General features: G+C 47.2%; 1 protein-coding gene and 1 long non-coding RNA gene across 4 annotated transcripts in view; one reads left to right on the forward strand and one right to left on the reverse strand.

Annotated features, from left to right (window-relative positions):
• abca2 (ATP-binding cassette, sub-family A (ABC1), member 2) overlaps positions 1–17448 on the reverse strand; it is a 60618-nt gene that overhangs the window by 39626 nt on the left and 3544 nt on the right. The window lies entirely within an intron of this gene.
• Positions 14330–16102, forward strand: LOC143509278 (uncharacterized). The gene is made up of 3 exons (XR_013129619.1): positions 14330–14864; positions 15444–15881; positions 16030–16102. It is a non-coding gene; the product is annotated as an uncharacterized LOC143509278 (long non-coding RNA).

Raw genomic sequence — 17448 nt, forward strand, 5'->3', positions numbered from 1 at the left:
AAACGGCAGGATCCACCTCTGAGTAAAATATGAACATGGTGATGAGACTCATGAATATGGGAAGAACATTCTTTGGTCAGACGATTTGTTCGGCTCAGCGGTGGTCCGGCGTGAATATGACTACCACCACAGTCCAGTGTAGCACAGAGGAGACAGTGTGACGACACGGGCCTGTATGAGCGCACTAGGTGTTAGGAGATGACTTCTACAGAGGGCCCCACCAGAGCCTGTGGACACACTGGTGGACCAGATGACTCCCAGAGTCCTGCAGTTTGGCAGACGAGGAATATTTCAGCACGACTATAATCCAGAGCTCACTGCCAAAATCACACAGGAGAATCTAAAGAAGGAAAAAGCTGAATCTGTGGTCTTCCCAAGTGCATCATCCGACTGGCTCAGAACCCCTCGGGGGTGTGTAGAAATGAAGGGTGGAGCAACACAGCCCCTCCACCAAACAGCAGCTGAAGAAATGCTTCAGAAGAAGAACCAATGAACATCTGTGTAATCCTGCTGATGTCCTCCATATTGAAGAGCATCATTGAGTCTATATATATATATATATATATATATATATATATATATATATATATATATATATATATATATATATATATATATATATGCAAGCTCCATACACACACAAATATAAATATATATATTTGGGTGTTGTGGCAGAGCATTATTAATGGCATGAGCAACTGCCTTTCTGAGATATGTGGCTCAATTAGTTATGTGCAAGCTGTGGGCCAGCAGCTCCAGGGAGCTGCAGTCAGCCAATCTCACCACATTGATTTCCTCATTCTCCCCTTTATAAATAACCAGAGGCCCCCAGATCCACGTTGGGAGACTGCCCGCTGGTGCCTCTCCATTTACACTGCAAGCAAACAGGGCCCCCACAGCCAGGGGACAGTGCACTGATCTACGATTAGGACCGTGTCCTTCACGCTGCCTGTAAAGTGGAAAGGGAAGCAGGATCAGATCATAGTGAAAATAGCAGGATATAAACCACGAGGGGCTCGTAGACAAAAGGCGTCGGATTCGGGTGCTGGCTTGTCCAGGTGTTGGCTCGGTCTGGTGTTGGGGTGTTGACTTGTTCTGGTGTTGGGGTGTTGACTCGTTCTGGTGTTGGGGTGTTGACTCGTTCTGGTGTTGGGGTGCTGGCTCGTTCTGGTGTTGGGGTGTTGACTCGTTCTGGTGTTGGGGTGCTGACTCGTTCTGGTGTTGGGGTGCTGGCTCGTTCTGGTGTTGGGGTGTTGACTCGTTCTGGTGTTGGGGTGTTGACTCATTCTGCTGTTGGGGTGTTGACTCGTTCTGGTGTTGGGGTGTTGACTCATTCTGGTGTTGGGGTGTTGGCTCGTTCTGCTGTTGGGGTGTTGGCTCGTTCTGGTGTTGGGGTGTTGACTCGTTCTGGTGTTGGGGTGTTGGCTCGTTCTGGTGTTGGGGTGTTGACTCGTTCTAGTGTTAGGGTGCTGGCTCGTTCTGGTGTTGGGGTGCTGGCTCATTCTGGTGTTGGGGTGTTGACTCGTTCTGGTGTTGGGGTGTTGGCTCGTTCTGGTGTTGGGGTGTTGAGTCGTTCTGGTGTTGGGGTGTTGACTCGTTCGGGTGTTGGCTCGTTCTGGTGTTGGGGTGTTGACTCGTTCTAGTGTTGGGGTGTTGACTCGTTCTAGTGTTAGGGTGCTGGCACGTTCTGGTGTTGGGGTGCTGGCTCGTTCTGGTGTTGGGGTGCTGGCTCGTTTTGGTGTTGAAGTGCTGGCTTGTTCTAGTGTTGGGGTGCTGGCTCGCTCTGGTGTTGGGGTGTTGACTCGTTATGTTTGTTGGAGTGCTGGCTTGTTCTGGTGTTGGGGTGCTGGCTTGTTCAGGTGTTGGGGTGTTGGCTCGTTCTGGTGTTGGCTTGTCCGGGTGTTGGGGTGCTGGCTCGTTCGGGTGTTGGGGTGCTGGCTTGTCCTGGTGTTGGGGTGCTGGCTCATCCTGATGTTTGGGTGCTGGCTCGTCTGGGTATTTGGGTGCTGGCTTGTCTGGGTGTTGGGGTGCTGGCTCGTCTGGGTATTTGGGTGCTGGCTTGTCCAGGTGTTGGGGTGCTGGCTCATCCTGGTGTTTGGGTGCTGGCTCGTCTGGGTATTTGGGTGCTGGCTTGTCTGGGTGTTTGGGTGCTGGCTCGTCTGGGTATTTGGGTGCTGGCTTGTCTGGGTGTTGGGGTGCTGGCTAGTTTTGGTGTTGGGGTGCTGGCTCGTCTGGGTGTTCTTAAGTCCTAACTGGAGAAATCAGACACTCTTGGTGCTCAGGCCTTTTAATCAGAAGCACTCGGCACACTGCAGCCCTCCAGACGGCCCACATGACAAGAAGATGATGAAGAGCACAAATGACTGGAGAGCCAGATCACAGGGGCTTTGTTTAATCATCTGGCGGGAAAGACTTCATGCACACACTCAAATGCACACAGTCTTAACGGCCTCGTTCCTCCGCTCCTAATCACAAAGATGATTAGGTAGTGAGTTCTAATGATGACTCAACATGTGTGTACACATGCAAATTAGCAACAGCTAAGAATGCACTCTGGTTTCTCTCTCTATCTCTGTTTACACGTTCACCACATACTGCCTCTATGTGTCCCCCCCCCCGAACCCTGACCACTGTAACTGCCTCCAGTGTCTCATGCAGTCGCTGTGGTTTAAGGTGTTAATCTCGCCAGCAGCCATTTCAGCTTCTGCAAACAACTTCGGCCTCAGTTGCCGCCGGGCGTTGCTCCTTAAGCCGTGTCCATTAGAGACGAAGGAAGCTGCCCGCACCGCCATTTCCCTCTCAGCTGATGAGAACTCAAGACTGGCCAAAGAATAAAGTGAGTGAAAATGCCCTGAAATCAGACGAGACGAAATGAGATTGCAAATCAGCCTGGGTTCCGCCTCCTGTACTGGCGAGCCAAGGTACAAACCCTGGTATAGCAGCCCACATGAGGGAGGCAAATCTGGGACAACAAGTTGACCCCCCCTTCAATTCCCGCCCCCTGGGCTGTTCCAGAACTGGGCTCTGTTGTAGTCCACACTGAGACAAACTCGGCTTGGTGCTCAGCCCCAGCTGCCCACGTCCACGCTGTCTGCAGCCGTTTGTTTCAACCGTGTGTCTGCAACGCCTGATTTCACATTTATTAGGTTCCATTCTTTGAAAAGGTTGAGGAGAGCGTATTAGCACAGTCAGGTGGTGTTTGCAGGGTTGCTGAACAGACCTTTTAATGCTACTCTAAGCGGTTTTGAAGTTCTTCTTAACTTCAACCAGACTTGAACCGTTCCACCTCTGCAAACCCTCTCACTTCACGCAAGACCTTTCTCCAAAGACCCTCCCTCCAATGACATTCACACTTTATTCTAACCCTACAATTCAATGTTCTGAACATGCGGAGGACGGCCTCTTTAATGAGACCTTTCATGATTGGTTATTACTGCCGGACAATGATGAATCCTTTTTTTTCCCTTGAGACCAACTATTTTAGTGATAGCTACGAAGACATAAGAGAGTTTAGACTTCTAGTGTTTAGTTCAATGTTCCTAGTGTTCCAGGAATAAAGCACTTGCAGCATCCTGAAAGCAACTCTCTCAATTCTCTCAAATGTCTTCTCCTCCCTCCAAACTCTTCTTCCTCTCCTCTCCTCTTCCTCCCCTCTCCTCCCAAAGCCTACATGCATCTCTACAACAGTACATGCTTATAATACACAACACAGTCTGACAGTTCACCGAGGTACTGATCACAGCATGTTTTGCTGAAGTAGCGTGCTGGTTATTAAACAGAGCCCCTGATGATCGGTCCCTCCAGGGCTGACGGGGTAGCCCTGAGTGCTCGGCGACGTCCTGGAGCGCCACGCTCCCACCGCCGGCTACCAGTTCCCCACCTTATTAGCAGTGCAAGCGTCGCGCTAGGGTTTAGCATGAGCAGGGTTGCTGTGTGTGTGTTGTTGCGGATCTGTTCGACTTGCTGAGAGGCGGTTCCTTCGGGACGGAGGTGTTGTTGTGTTACTAATTGTGTTTTTCGTTTTACTGGCCTCCTCCCTGACAACTATAAACTATGGTGTTATTTATTAAAAAGAACAATATGATCATTAAAATTTGTTCGCCCATGAGCAGCGGGGAGAATACTTCGTTGCTTAAACATTATACTCTGAAACATTCATACTCTTTCCGGCACTTGGAATTACTTGCTTGATCTGCCTGAAGTCCAATTATACAGATGGCAGCTTTAAAAAAATGACTAACTTAAAGGTTGATTAACCTGCGTGTTCTTTAAGAGGCTAATTCATCGCACTATAACGAGCCCACCGCAATGAACACAGAGTCACTGCAGATGAACCTATTAACTATAAAAAGATTTGAAAACCAGCTACTGAGGCAGAGGACTCGTGCGAGACATTTGCATGTTGACGTGTGTACATACTCCTGCATCTGGGACACTTCACATGATAGACTGACAGGAATCCAGACATACGGATGGACAAGTCAGACGGAAGTCAGGGCTGGGTTAGACAGTCCTATTACCCCCATGAGTTACATCACATTACTGTCATCCTGTCCCTCGGCTGTCTGTACATCTACCTGGCATTCCGACACACACACACACACACACACACACACACACATACACACACACACACACACACACACACACACACACACACACACACACACACACATACACACACACACACACACACACACACACACACACACACACACACACTCTCTCGTCCAGAGCCCAAGGTGTTGGTGTCAAACTCTCTCCCCGACACTTTTGGACTCTGTGTCCGGCTCATTTTTTGTCTGTTGTGCACCTTCCTCTTCCTCACGTGTCCAACGTATCACTCTTCGTCATTTCTGTCACGATGGTCAACAACTCGGTGATGCCCCCAACTCAGGCTCAAATGACCCCGAGCAGAGTGCAGCACAGCCAGGCTGTTGTCCAGCGCCAGTGTGTGTGTGTGTGTGTGTGTGTGTGTGTGTGTGTGTGTGTGTGTGTGTTCACCGATGAAATCATTTAGGTGAGGAGCCACTCACAAAGATTTTGTCTTTTTGTTAGGTATTTAGGATTTTAGTCATTTGCAGTTGCTAAGACCCCAAAACTCATACTTATAGTACAATTGTGAGAAGAACTAACTCATGTAGCTCATCTTTTCTAATATTTAGACCGGGTGCACTAAACCTTAAGCACATTCTCTGCTTTACACTCATGTAGCAATTAAAAAAAACACTGGAGGTAGATTCTGGTTTCTGGAGGTAGAGGGTCCAACCTACTCTGTGTCACTACACTGTAGCATCATCTGAGCTTTTTGAAATGAGCATGTAAGTAGACTTATACTCTACACCATGCTACTGAACTCACAGAACTGAACTGTGTACACCACTGTACTACTGTAAAGCAGTACCATATCAGCAGTTACAGTGACTTAAAGTTTGATTTCATTCTTATACAGTAACATTCACGTCTTGTTTTACAGAAGACTACCCCTTGATGGGGGTGTAAAACCTCTATCCACCCCAGAACAGAAGGAGACCATTGTCAGCATGGTCAGAGCAGTCTATAGCATTAACGTTTTCTACAATACACCTTCAACAACATCCATTCGCTGAGCCTATCAGCTCTGGGCTGGTGACAGTGTGAAACATCAACACTATGAAGCATTCTCTGCTATCCACACACTGATACTTTATTCCAGTGTCCTGTGCCGCACATTATTGACTACTTTATGCCTGTTTCACACTGTCATACAATACTGTAATGAACATCACAGAACACTGTGCCATTGTCAGAGTCTCTGGGCAGCATGGTAACAATGTGTGCAGCCATTTGCCAGAACTGTGGTCTTCATCATCCCACTCTTGGTCCCTACAACACTGCCCACATCACCTTTACACAGAGCACAACACACTCATTCTCCATCACTGGGGGGATATATATATATATATATATATATATATATATATATATATATATATATATATATAATTTCATAAAAAACAGGGAGACTACAGAAATGTGAGAACTGGGTCTGAACCTAACAAATCCACCTCCTGAGTAGGGGGTTATTTATCCTGGCCCAGGTGGCGGCTGATATCTTCACAGAGCAACCAGAGCCCAGGAGAAGCAACGGGACACCCTTGTTGGCTTGTTGGTTACCCCTTGTGAGGGAATACAAGACCCAGCTCACAGGCCTCCTGAGGGAGAAGGCCACACAACAGGGTAAGAAGATGGAAACAGCTTGCTCCTACTGGAGTAGAGAATGGCCTGGAATAAGGAAGGAATCTGGTGGAGTGTGGGAAAGAGAGAGAGAGAGAGAGAGAGAGAGCAGGCAGATTGGCTCACTGCACAGCATGACACAACTGTGTGAAACGCCTCTGCGTTGTCATGCCTGATATGTGTATGAATGTGTATATGAGTGTGTGTGTGTGTGTGTGTGTGTGTGTGTGTGTGTGTGTGTGTGTGTGTGTATGTGTGTGTGTGTGTGCGCGCATACCCTCCAGCTACACGAACCATACCAAAAACACCACAGATAAAGAATCAGCTTCCATCTCATCCTCCCTGTTGTGAGTTTTTCATCTCATTCTTTCCTTCTCTCTTCTTTCATTCCACACACACACACACACACACACCCACACCAACATACACACACACACACACACACACACACACACACACACACACACACACACACTTACACGATGCTAGCCTGCCTCGCCCTGTCTCTCGCCATCTTCCTTTATCACATCCCTCCTTTCCTTTCTCCATCAGAGCAGCGGTGAGATAATCTGTCTGTCAGGCGGCCGTAAGGACCACCTGGACCTGACGGGTCTTCTCAGAGGTCATCCTCTCCTCTCCTCCCTGGCCCTGACTCCAACCAGCACTCAACAACACAACCAGCTTTTCTCAAACCTCCTGGAACTCATTCATGAAAGAGGGGACAGCAGGACTTATTACGCAGCCTTATTAACACTTACACAGTCATTTCACATTAGCAAAGCTCAAAACAACAACACAGTCCAAAAGAGAATATGCCAAAATCACACCTTATCACATATCTCTGCACATAACCACAAATTTGACACTCATAATCATGAACAGGGGGTAAACTTTGGGCAAGTCTGGACATGACAGAGTGGGTTCATTAGAACAGTGGGTTAGTTTATAAGAGCACCATCATATAAACTACTGGAAAGCAAGAGTCTGGGGCATTATATAAAGATTAAGTGGAACTGTCTTATGTGCCATTATTGTTAATAAGAACAGATCACACACCATCATGCCAGAGTCCTTAATGGCTGTGGCTTTTTATATTTTCCATATCTAATACTGTTTTTCACAGGTGCTTTAGTGCATTTCTTGAATTATCATCAACATTTGCAAAGCAATAAGTGCCTTTCTCAAAATGTCCCCTTACACTGGGTCACCTACAAGAGCACCTGCCCACTACTCTATTACCAATATTTGAAATATTAATATTTAAAGAAAACATCTATAAACAAACTTGTGAGTCCCAACATAATGACAACCCCGTGTGTCATTGTTTGGGTATTTTGGGATGGTGCAGGTTCTAATGATGGACTGAAAATGCAGAAGTTTGCAGTTTTACTCTGAGGCATATATCAGTTTCAGCGGGAGAGTTACACCTTCCTGTATGCAGGAGATTGAGTGCAGATTGTACAGGATTCACATTTATTCCTTCACTGTTCATAATCTGCTGACAGACCATGTCACTGCGATACAGGAAAGAATAACAAGACTATCGCACAGCACTTTATACATGAATTTTCCTTCGCACACATCGCGCACACGCCGTTGTACACACACCTTCATACACACACCTTCGTACACACACCACCGTATGCACAATCCCCTCAGCGCAGCAGGAATGTTTGACAGATTACGACAACTGGTTTAACGCTTTTGAATCTAATGTCTTATGCAACGATTTAATGCTTAGATATTTCGGAGGGGCTATTTGAACAGGGAACTACAGAGATCAATCTTGGCAGAAGTAATTATAATGTCAAAAACACTGTACAGTTGTACATTACGTGATTGGGAGACTGCTATCATGACGTGATTGGGAGACTGCTATCATGACGTGATTGGGAGACTGCTATCATGACGTGATTGGGAGACTGCTGTCATGACGTGATTGGGAGACTGCTGTCATGACGTGATTGGGAGACTGCTGTCATGACGTGATTGGGAGACTGCTGTCATGACGTGATTGGGAGACTGCTGTCATGACGTGATTGGGAGACTGCTATCATGACGTGATTGGGAGACTGCTGTCATGACGTGATTGGGAGACTGCTGTCATGACGTAATTGGGAGACTGCTATCATGACGTGATTGGGAGACTGCTGTCATGACGTGATTGGGAGACTGCTGTCATGACGTGATTGGGAGACTGCTATCATGACGTGATTGGGAGACTGCTATCATGACGTGATTGGGAGACTGCTATCATGACGTGATTGGGAAACGGCTTTTCAGTGACTCAATGAGGTGGAGTTGCACGAGTGGTTTCGTATCATTTCAATTCTGATCTGAGAAGTGTAGACCTACAGGTATTGGAGGGTATGGGATGGTGGGTATGGGAGGGTATTGGAGGGTATGGGATGGTGGGTATGGGAGGGTATTGGAGGGTATGGGATGGAGGGTATGGGAGGGTATTGGAGGGTATGGGATGGTGGGTATGGGAGGGTATTGGAGGGTATGGGATGGTGGGTATGGGAGGGTATTGGAGGGTATGGGATGGTGGGTATGGGAGGGTATTGGAGGGTATGGGATGGTGGGTATGGGTGGGTATGGGAGGGTATGCACAATGCAGTATGCTAAAATGGCAAAATTCTATGTATTAGGCCAAATGATTCTTCTGGTAAAGCAGGTTCATGATCCCTACTGTTCAAATAACCACATCTGTGTTGGCCCATTCTGCTCTGAATCTGTTTGAGTGTCATTCTTGAAAGTGTCTAAAACGTGCATCACAAATTTCCATGCAGAAGAGGACATTGCGTCACAATGAACATGAATATTAACGAGTATCAGAGTGGTCAATATTTTATGGAGTACTTTATACATGAGAACAAAATTAGCTTGGGCCAAGAAGCGTTCATTAATCAGGAAGAGGGCAACCTTTGATTACTGTGAGGCAGAGAGAGTTGAGAGGAAAGGAAGGGCGGTAGAGCATGAAAGAGATGACCTGGATGAAAGAGAGTGTGAAAGAGAGAGAGAGAGACTGAATTAAACAGAAAAGAACCCAACAGAAGGTGGCTTGAAAATGACTCTGGTCATGAAATGTAGACGCTCTAAAGCCGGGAGTAATGCATAGTTGATTATGAGTGACAGCGAGAGAACAGAGAGAGACGGAGGGCAGCAGAGAGACAGAGGGCAGCATGGAGACAGAGGGCAGCAGAGAGAAGGAGGGGACCAGAGAGACAGAGGGCAGCAGAGAGACTGAGGGCAGCAGAGAGACAGAGGGCAGCAGAGAGACGGAGAGCAGCAGAGAGACTGAGGGCAGCAGAGAGAAGGAGGGGACCGGAGAGACGGAGGGGACCAGAGAGACTGAGGGCAGCAGAGAGACTGAGGGCAGCAGAGAGACAGAGGGCAGCATGGAGACAGAGGGCAGCAGAGAGAAGGAGGGCAGCAGAGAGAAGGAGGGGACCAGAGAGAAGGAGGGGACCAGAGAGATGGAGGACAGCAGAGAGACTGAGGGCAGCAGAGAGACTGAGGGCAGCAGAGAGAAGGAGGGGACCAGAGAGACGGAGGACAGCAGAGAGACTGAGGGCAGCAGAGAGACTGAGGGCAGCAGAGAGAAGGAGGGGACCAGAGAGACAGAGGGCAGCAGAGAGATGGAGAGCAGCAGAGAGAAGGAGGGCAGCAGAGAGAAGGAGGGGACCAGAGAGACTGAGGGCAGCAGAGAGAAAGAGGGCAGCAGAGAGAAGGAGCGCAGCAGAGAGAAGGAGGGGACCAGAGAGAAGGAGGGCAGCAGAGAGAAGGAGGGGACCAGAGAGACAGAGGGCAGCAGAGAGACTGAGGGCAGCAGAGAGACAGAGGGCAGCAGAGAGACGGAGAGCAGCAGAGAGACTGAGGGCAGCAGAGAGAAGGAGGGGACCGGAGAGACGGAGGGGACCAGAGAGACTGAGGGCAGCAGAGAGACTGAGGGCAGCAGAGAGACAGAGGGCAGCATGGAGACAGAGGGCAGCAGAGAGAAGGAGGGCAGCAGAGAGAAGGAGGGGACCAGAGAGACAGAGGGCAGCATGGAGACAGAGGGCAGCAGAGAGAAGGAGGGCAGCAGAGAGACGGAGGGCAGCAGAGAGAAGGAGGGGACCAGAGAGACGGAGGACAGCAGAGAGACTGAGGGCAGCAGAGAGACTGAGGGCAGCAGAGAGAAGGAGGGGACCAGAGAGACAGAGGGCAGCAGAGAGATGGAGAGCAGCAGAGAGAAGGAGGGCAGCAGAGAGAAGGAGGGGACCAGAGAGACTGAGGGCAGCAGAGAGAAAGAGGGCAGCAGAGAGAAGGAGCGCAGCAGAGAGAAGGAGGGGACCAGAGAGAAGGAGGGCAGCAGAGAGAAGGAGGGGACCAGAGAGACAGAGGGCAGCAGAGAGACTGAGGGCAGCAGAGAGACAGAGGGCAGCAGAGAGACGGAGAGCAGCAGAGAGACTGAGGGCAGCAGAGAGAAGGAGGGGACCAGAGAGACTGAGGGCAGCAGAGAGAAAGAGGGCAGCAGAGAGAAGGAGCGCAGCAGAGAGAAGGAGGGGACCAGAGAGACAGAGGGCAGCAGAGAGACTGAGGGCAGCATGGAGACAGAGGGCAGCAGAGAGAAGGAGGGGACCAGAGAGACAGAGGGCAGCAGAGAGACTGAGGGCAGCAGAGAGACAGAGGGCAGCAGAGAGACGGAGAGCAGCAGAGAGACTGAGGGCAGCAGAGAGACTGAGGGCAGCAGAGAGACAGAGGGCAGCATGGAGACAGAGGGCAGCAGAGAGAAGGAGGGCAGCAGAGAGAAGGAGGGGACCAGAGAGACAGAGGGCAGCATGGAGACAGAGGGCAGCAGAGAGAAGGAGGGCAGCAGAGAGACGGAGGGCAGCAGAGAGACTGAGGGCAGCAGAGAGACTGAGGGCAGCAGAGAGAAGGAGGGGACCAGAGAGACAGAGGGCAGCAGAGAGATGGAGAGCAGCAGAGAGAAGGAGGGCAGCAGAGAGAAGGAGGGGACCAGAGAGACTGAGGGCAGCAGAGAGAAGGAGGGCAGCAGAGAGAAGGAGCGCAGCAGAGAGACTGAGGGCAGCAGAGAGAAGGAGAGCAGCAGAGAGACTGAGGGCAGCAGAGAGAAGGAGGGCAGCAGAGAGAAGGAGAGCAGCAGAGAGAAAGAGGGCAGCAGAGAGAAGGAGAGCGCTGTGGCGACAGCTTGCCAGATACACAATAAGGTAACAGGAAGAAATGAGCTGACAGAACTGCATAGCATAAAACTGATGAGGAAATGGAGGTGACTGGAGCTTTTCAAAAAGAGTGAGAGAGAGAGAGAGAGAGAAACAGAGAGAGACAGACAGAGAAAGAGAGAGAGAGAGAAAGAGACAGAGAGAGATAGAGAAAGAAACAGAGAGGGAGACAGAGAGAGAGAGGGAGACAGAGACAGAGAGAGAGCGAGTGGGAAGGGAGTTCTTAAAACTTTCTTGGTGCAGTGGCACTTACAGGCTGTATGTGCACTTAAATGTGGAGGGCAAAAACTTTGCCTTTCTCACAGTCAGTCTGACGTCAGGCTTTTTGTATAGATGTAGCCATTAACTCTCCTCCCGTAGACAATAGAGACCAAATGTACTCCAACCCTCCTGTCTGATACCTACCTACACCTCATAGACATAATCTAGCCAATTAGGTCACACGTATGAAACTAATTCTATGTCATTACATAACAATGATCTTGGAACCATTTTTAATGTCCACATTCATGTGAATCAAGAGTTACGAGCGGTTTGTATCAGACGGCCGTAATTCACTTGCTGTGGTATGGGCTGCACCTGAACGCTGCCGGTGTTTAGTGCTCTGTGCTGGTGACCACATACACTGGAGGATCATCAAACGTTCAGTGCAGAGCTGCGTCTTTCTGGAGTGAAGGCTTCAACCTCCAGTGTGTGCTTGGATGGAAAACGTATTTATTCAGCTCACTGTCAAGTCAGGAAAATATTCAATAGTTAAAATGTCATGAAATTGACATATTTTACTATTTTAAATGTTTTCCAATACACCAAAGCCTTAAATCTCTACACTTTAATTACATAATCTAATACACGCACACACACACACACACACACACACACACACACACACACACACACACACACACACACACACACATACACATACATACGCACACACATACATACACACACATACATACACATACATGAATTCCCACTTAATGTGCAAAAATTTTGTGCCACAGTTAACAGGTGGCTCACACAGCAGGACTGAGAAATGAGCCATTCACACACACACACACACACACACACACACACACACACACACACACACACACACACACACAAACCCAAACTTCAGCCAACACAAACTCTTTGATACTCCATCACAATTCGCATAAAGGCACAAAAATATTGAATCGATACGGCCCCCTTGATTTTCGCAATGTGATGAACCGTTCGAGCCTTCCAGCCACCGACTTGCCCTGCGTCAGACGCCAGTGGTTGGAGGATGAGAGGGGAGGTCTTCACTCAGCTCCTCCGGAAGATGTAAGAGGAACCAAAGCTGGCTTGTCCCTGTTGGCCTGCAAAAGCCCCGAGGACAGCAGAGACCGAACCCCTGGTGGAACAGGCTCTACGCCAAGCCCTTCAACCCACATTCTGGCCTCTGATTGGCTGAGCAGCAAGGTGCCAGCCCAGCCGCCCCCGTGAGGGAGCGTGAGACCGAGTGGCCTCATCTCTAGACGCTTTCTGTCAGTTCCCGCAAACGAGCGGCATGGGCTCAGTGTTCAGGCATTTATGGACGATCCCATAGACAAATTAAAGTACCACTCATCCCTCGTTCAACCCCCCCCCCTCCCCTTCTTTCTGTCTTCCTCCTCCTCAATACATCTCCTTCCTCTGTTTTCACTTCCAACTTCTACCTCCGCCCGCTCGGTGTTCACACCTCTGCTCTCTCTCCGTTCTCTCTCTCCTCTCCACCACTAATAATCTGTGTCTTCACTTTCCCTGACACCTCTCTCCCTGTATTCCCTCCCTCTTCTGTTACTCACGCCATCTCCTCTCCACCTCTGCTCATTAAATGGGATAATCTTCCACGCCGAAACACCACTCCCCAATCGCATGTGAGTCAGGTAATGTTCCCCAATGGGCCTACGAATCCCTCATATAAAACTTCCTTTCTACTCTTCTCACACCTCAACCCACCCTCTCTCTCTCTCTCTCTCTCTCTCTCTCTCTCTCTCTCTCTCTTGTGCTTCCGTTCCTCTTCCCCTCCATCTTATGCATATTTCATCCTGCCTTCCTCTCAGGAGGAAAGGAGAGCTTTCAATAATTCACCAGGCTGAGGTGTGTCAGGAGAGTGGGGCTCCTCGCCTGGCCCCTCCACTCATATAATGATACACAACCTCATTACAAGGTTCTGGGGTTCTGTATGTGCAAAGCGGCCCTAAAACTACAGATAAGCCCACCTGTCACCAGCGAGATACTGAAAGGCGACACGTTTCCGACGGTGGGTCGTTTTGTGGCCTGTGCACGCTTACAGCACGGGAGTTCGTAGTTTTGCAGCCCGTGCACGCTCACAGCACAGCAATTCATCGTTTTTGTGGCTCGTGCACGCTCACAGCACAGCTACAGCTAAACGAAGACTAAAACTGCCGTGGGACACATCAGACAATGTTGCGTCTGAGAAGGTGTTTGGTATTTTTTTCAGAACCATGGAACTGAACAATTATGCATGCTTTCCAGTGCTCGGACAGCTGGCACACACACACACACACACACACACACACACACACAGACACACACACACACACAAACGTGGAACGTTCACATGCTGGTGTCCTCAGCCAGGAACCTTAAAGATGACTAACAGTTGGACATTCAAAAGTGGAATTCCATTTTCATATTTTTCATTCTCCATTATAAAAAGTCCTTCCTGTTCAGCGCATATTTTACTTAATTTAAGAATACTTCAAATAATTGAAATAAATATGCTTATTTAATAAAGTAAAAATTTTATTTACTGAGGGTTAAAAATCTACTTGCCTCAAATCCAAAATTGTGATATTTGCTTTTTGTTTTTTATGGTTTAAAGTTGCAATATCTCCTGTTCTGGTTATGAATGTGTAATTATTAGGGGTGACCTGCAATAGTCGCTGATTCGACTATAGTCGACTATACCCCCTAGTCGACTATGAACGTCATAGTCGAATGTACCATTCTAACTGCATGGAGGTGCCCAAGGATGCAGCTAAGCATTAGTTGTTGCATGAAATGTCTTTGTTTTCGTTATATATAACCTTTTGTCAAATAAAATAATCCTAATTTCTGTTAATAAATATTTAAAAATGATGTTTGCGCATTAACAATAGACATCTTCCTTACTACACATTAATAAATCACACCCTGCTGTTGCACAATCCAAACGAGCGGAGCTGAACACGCTACAGAATACGCGCAGCATCTGCCGAGATTATAATGGCTACTAAAAAACTTAAAGTATTTTGAAAAACAAAGATGAATCAAACAAAGTAAAGTGCAAGTTATGTCATCAACGTCTTTCATTTCGCACGACAACAACCAACATGGCGTACCATTTAAAACACGTAAGGCGAAAAAAAAGTTTGTAGTTTCAGTCGTGTCGTCTCGTCGCGGTGCGTCTCGGTAAGTAGGCCTATAAACATTTTTTGTTGTTGTTTGCTTTTAAACCCCGTTACTTGAACCTTTCCATGTATTTTTTTGCTGTTGTGTGGCAATTGTTTAATATTTTCAGGCAGGCATATTTTATTTAAAATATTTTTGACATTTTGCACAGTGCCTGTCTGACAGTTCGATATGCGCAATGCGCACTAACGGTTAATGTTCTCTAACGTTTCATTAAAAAATAAATAAGTAAATAAATAAAAGCTGAATAAAGCCAACCTACCATGTTTAGCCTATTCATTTATCTGACTGTTTTAGGTTTTTACTTTGAAGAGGTAAAATGTCCTGAATGAGAACGGGATCCCGTTTAAGGTGCTCTAAATAAAAAAATAATAATAAACCCGATTCGACTATTAGTCGACTAAAGGGAAAAACTGACGAATCAGATTCGACTATGAAAATCCTTAGTTGAATACACCCCTAGTAATTATACATGCAGTAGAAGACTTTTGGGTGCTGTTTTTTACCATTGTGTTCTCTTCCTAAGAATCTTCTAGAGATTTTTTCCTCTTTTGATCTCAAGTTTATTGTTCTCTCCAGATTGCTCATGAAGTCCTCTACAGCTCCTAACAACCAGTGTCTACTGTGAGAAGCACTATGGATAAAACGTCTCATCTGAAAAGCTGTCCAAGTGCAGTGATAATGCCTCTGACCTGTTGAGGCATGGCCTTCATAAGACCTCTGAATGTATCCTGTGGTATCTGACGTTAGTAGCGGATCCTTTAAATCTTGGAAGTTGTGAGCTAGGACTTTCATGGATCTGACTTGTGTTTCAAGCAGATCCCACACACCCTTGAGCAGCCTGGGATAACCCTAAGCCTAACCCTAAGCCTAATCCTAAGTCTACACCTTGACCTCTCTACCACGCTCGGCCAACCAATCCTGAAAGGTTGTTTTTTTGCCATGTGGCAGGGTGCATTATCCTGTTGAATGTTATGTTGCCATTAAGGGATGAACGTGACCTGCAACAGTGTTTAGGTAGGTGGCACATGTAATATGCAGATGAATGGCACGACCTAGCGCTCTCCAGTACATCATCACCCAGAGCTCCATACCGCCTCCACTCATCCACCTTCATCATCCATCACTCCATGGTCCGGTTCTGATGTTCTCGCGCTCCTTGTAGACACTTCGCATGGAAACTATGATTGGCTTGTGGCCACGTAGTCTCTGCCTTCAGAACTTGCAGCACACAGGACGAGAGTGGGCAAAGCGTGCTGGTAGGCGGGCAATATGGAAAGAGTTACATCATCATGTAACAATAAAAATGATTACAGTTTCAACAATGCATTTCAGGCATTTGAGAAAAGTGGCCTTGTAACTTTACAGATTGCTTACGTGGACAAACTATGTAACAAAAAATTGCATAATAGCATAATAGATTGCTTTTAATGCTGTGACTAGAGTATATTAAAACACCAGACTTCTCCTATCACCCTTTCCTGGGGCAGGATGCATTATCCTGATGAAAGAGGTCACTACAGAACACTGAATTACCCGGATGTCCACCAGCACACAGGAGACAGTTGTCACTGTAATGATAACGAATGTTATTCACTTCCCCTGTCAATAGTTTTAATGTTGTGGCTTATCAGTGTATATCAGAACACGAACCCTATCATATACTCACAAAACATACACAGTCACACACACACACACACACACACACACACACACACACACACACACACACACACACACACACACACACACTTATAGTCTTGTCCATATTGCATACTTTTTTCAATTATTCTATAAAGTTCAAACAAATTTTTAATTCATTTATTTCCATGTAAATTAATATATTTGGTTTCATCCATGAATGCCTATTTTACCCCCCCTAGGGCAATTCCCTCGACTCACCAGAGTGAGCTGCAGCGTGTTGTACCTGCTGAATCGATGTTTTTGAACTTGAAGATTTCTTAGCGAGCTGCTGCTTTAATTTGCCATCATTAGGAATATGGTTATGTTAATTCAATAAAACCCTCCTGGCTGCCTCATTGTTCTAATAAAAATCCCAAACTAACATTTTGAAAAATAAATAATTTGAAAGGCACATTTGCAAAATAAGTAGATGCACAATTATCAGTAAGGCACACAGTTGTAAATAGATTTCTATCATACGTGTTGCCATGGTATTCAAAGGATGAATCATAATCAGTCCTCTGAGTCACATGACATCCCTGTTTCTACCATTATTGTGCTATAAAGCACTTTGAGGCATGATGTCAGCATAGAAGATCTAACAGGTGACTTTCTTTAAAAATTATGCAAAATTCCCCCCCATGCATCCACACACACACACACACACACACACACACACACACACACACACATATACACACACACACACACACACACACACAGATACACAAACACACACACCATTAGCGTTGTATAGTTAGCATGTATAATTCAAAAGACTGGGGTTCAGCCTTCCTGAAGTCTACCCCAGATATCACACTGCTGTGACCAAGTCTTGATCCTGCTTGCTTGCTCTCTCTCTCTCTCTCTCTCTCTCTCTCTCTCTCTCTCTTTCATCTCC

Source organism: Brachyhypopomus gauderio, chromosome 3 (genome assembly GCF_052324685.1).
Source record: "Brachyhypopomus gauderio isolate BG-103 chromosome 3, BGAUD_0.2, whole genome shotgun sequence".
In the NCBI taxonomy this organism is placed as follows: Eukaryota; Metazoa; Chordata; class Actinopteri; order Gymnotiformes; family Hypopomidae; genus Brachyhypopomus; species Brachyhypopomus gauderio.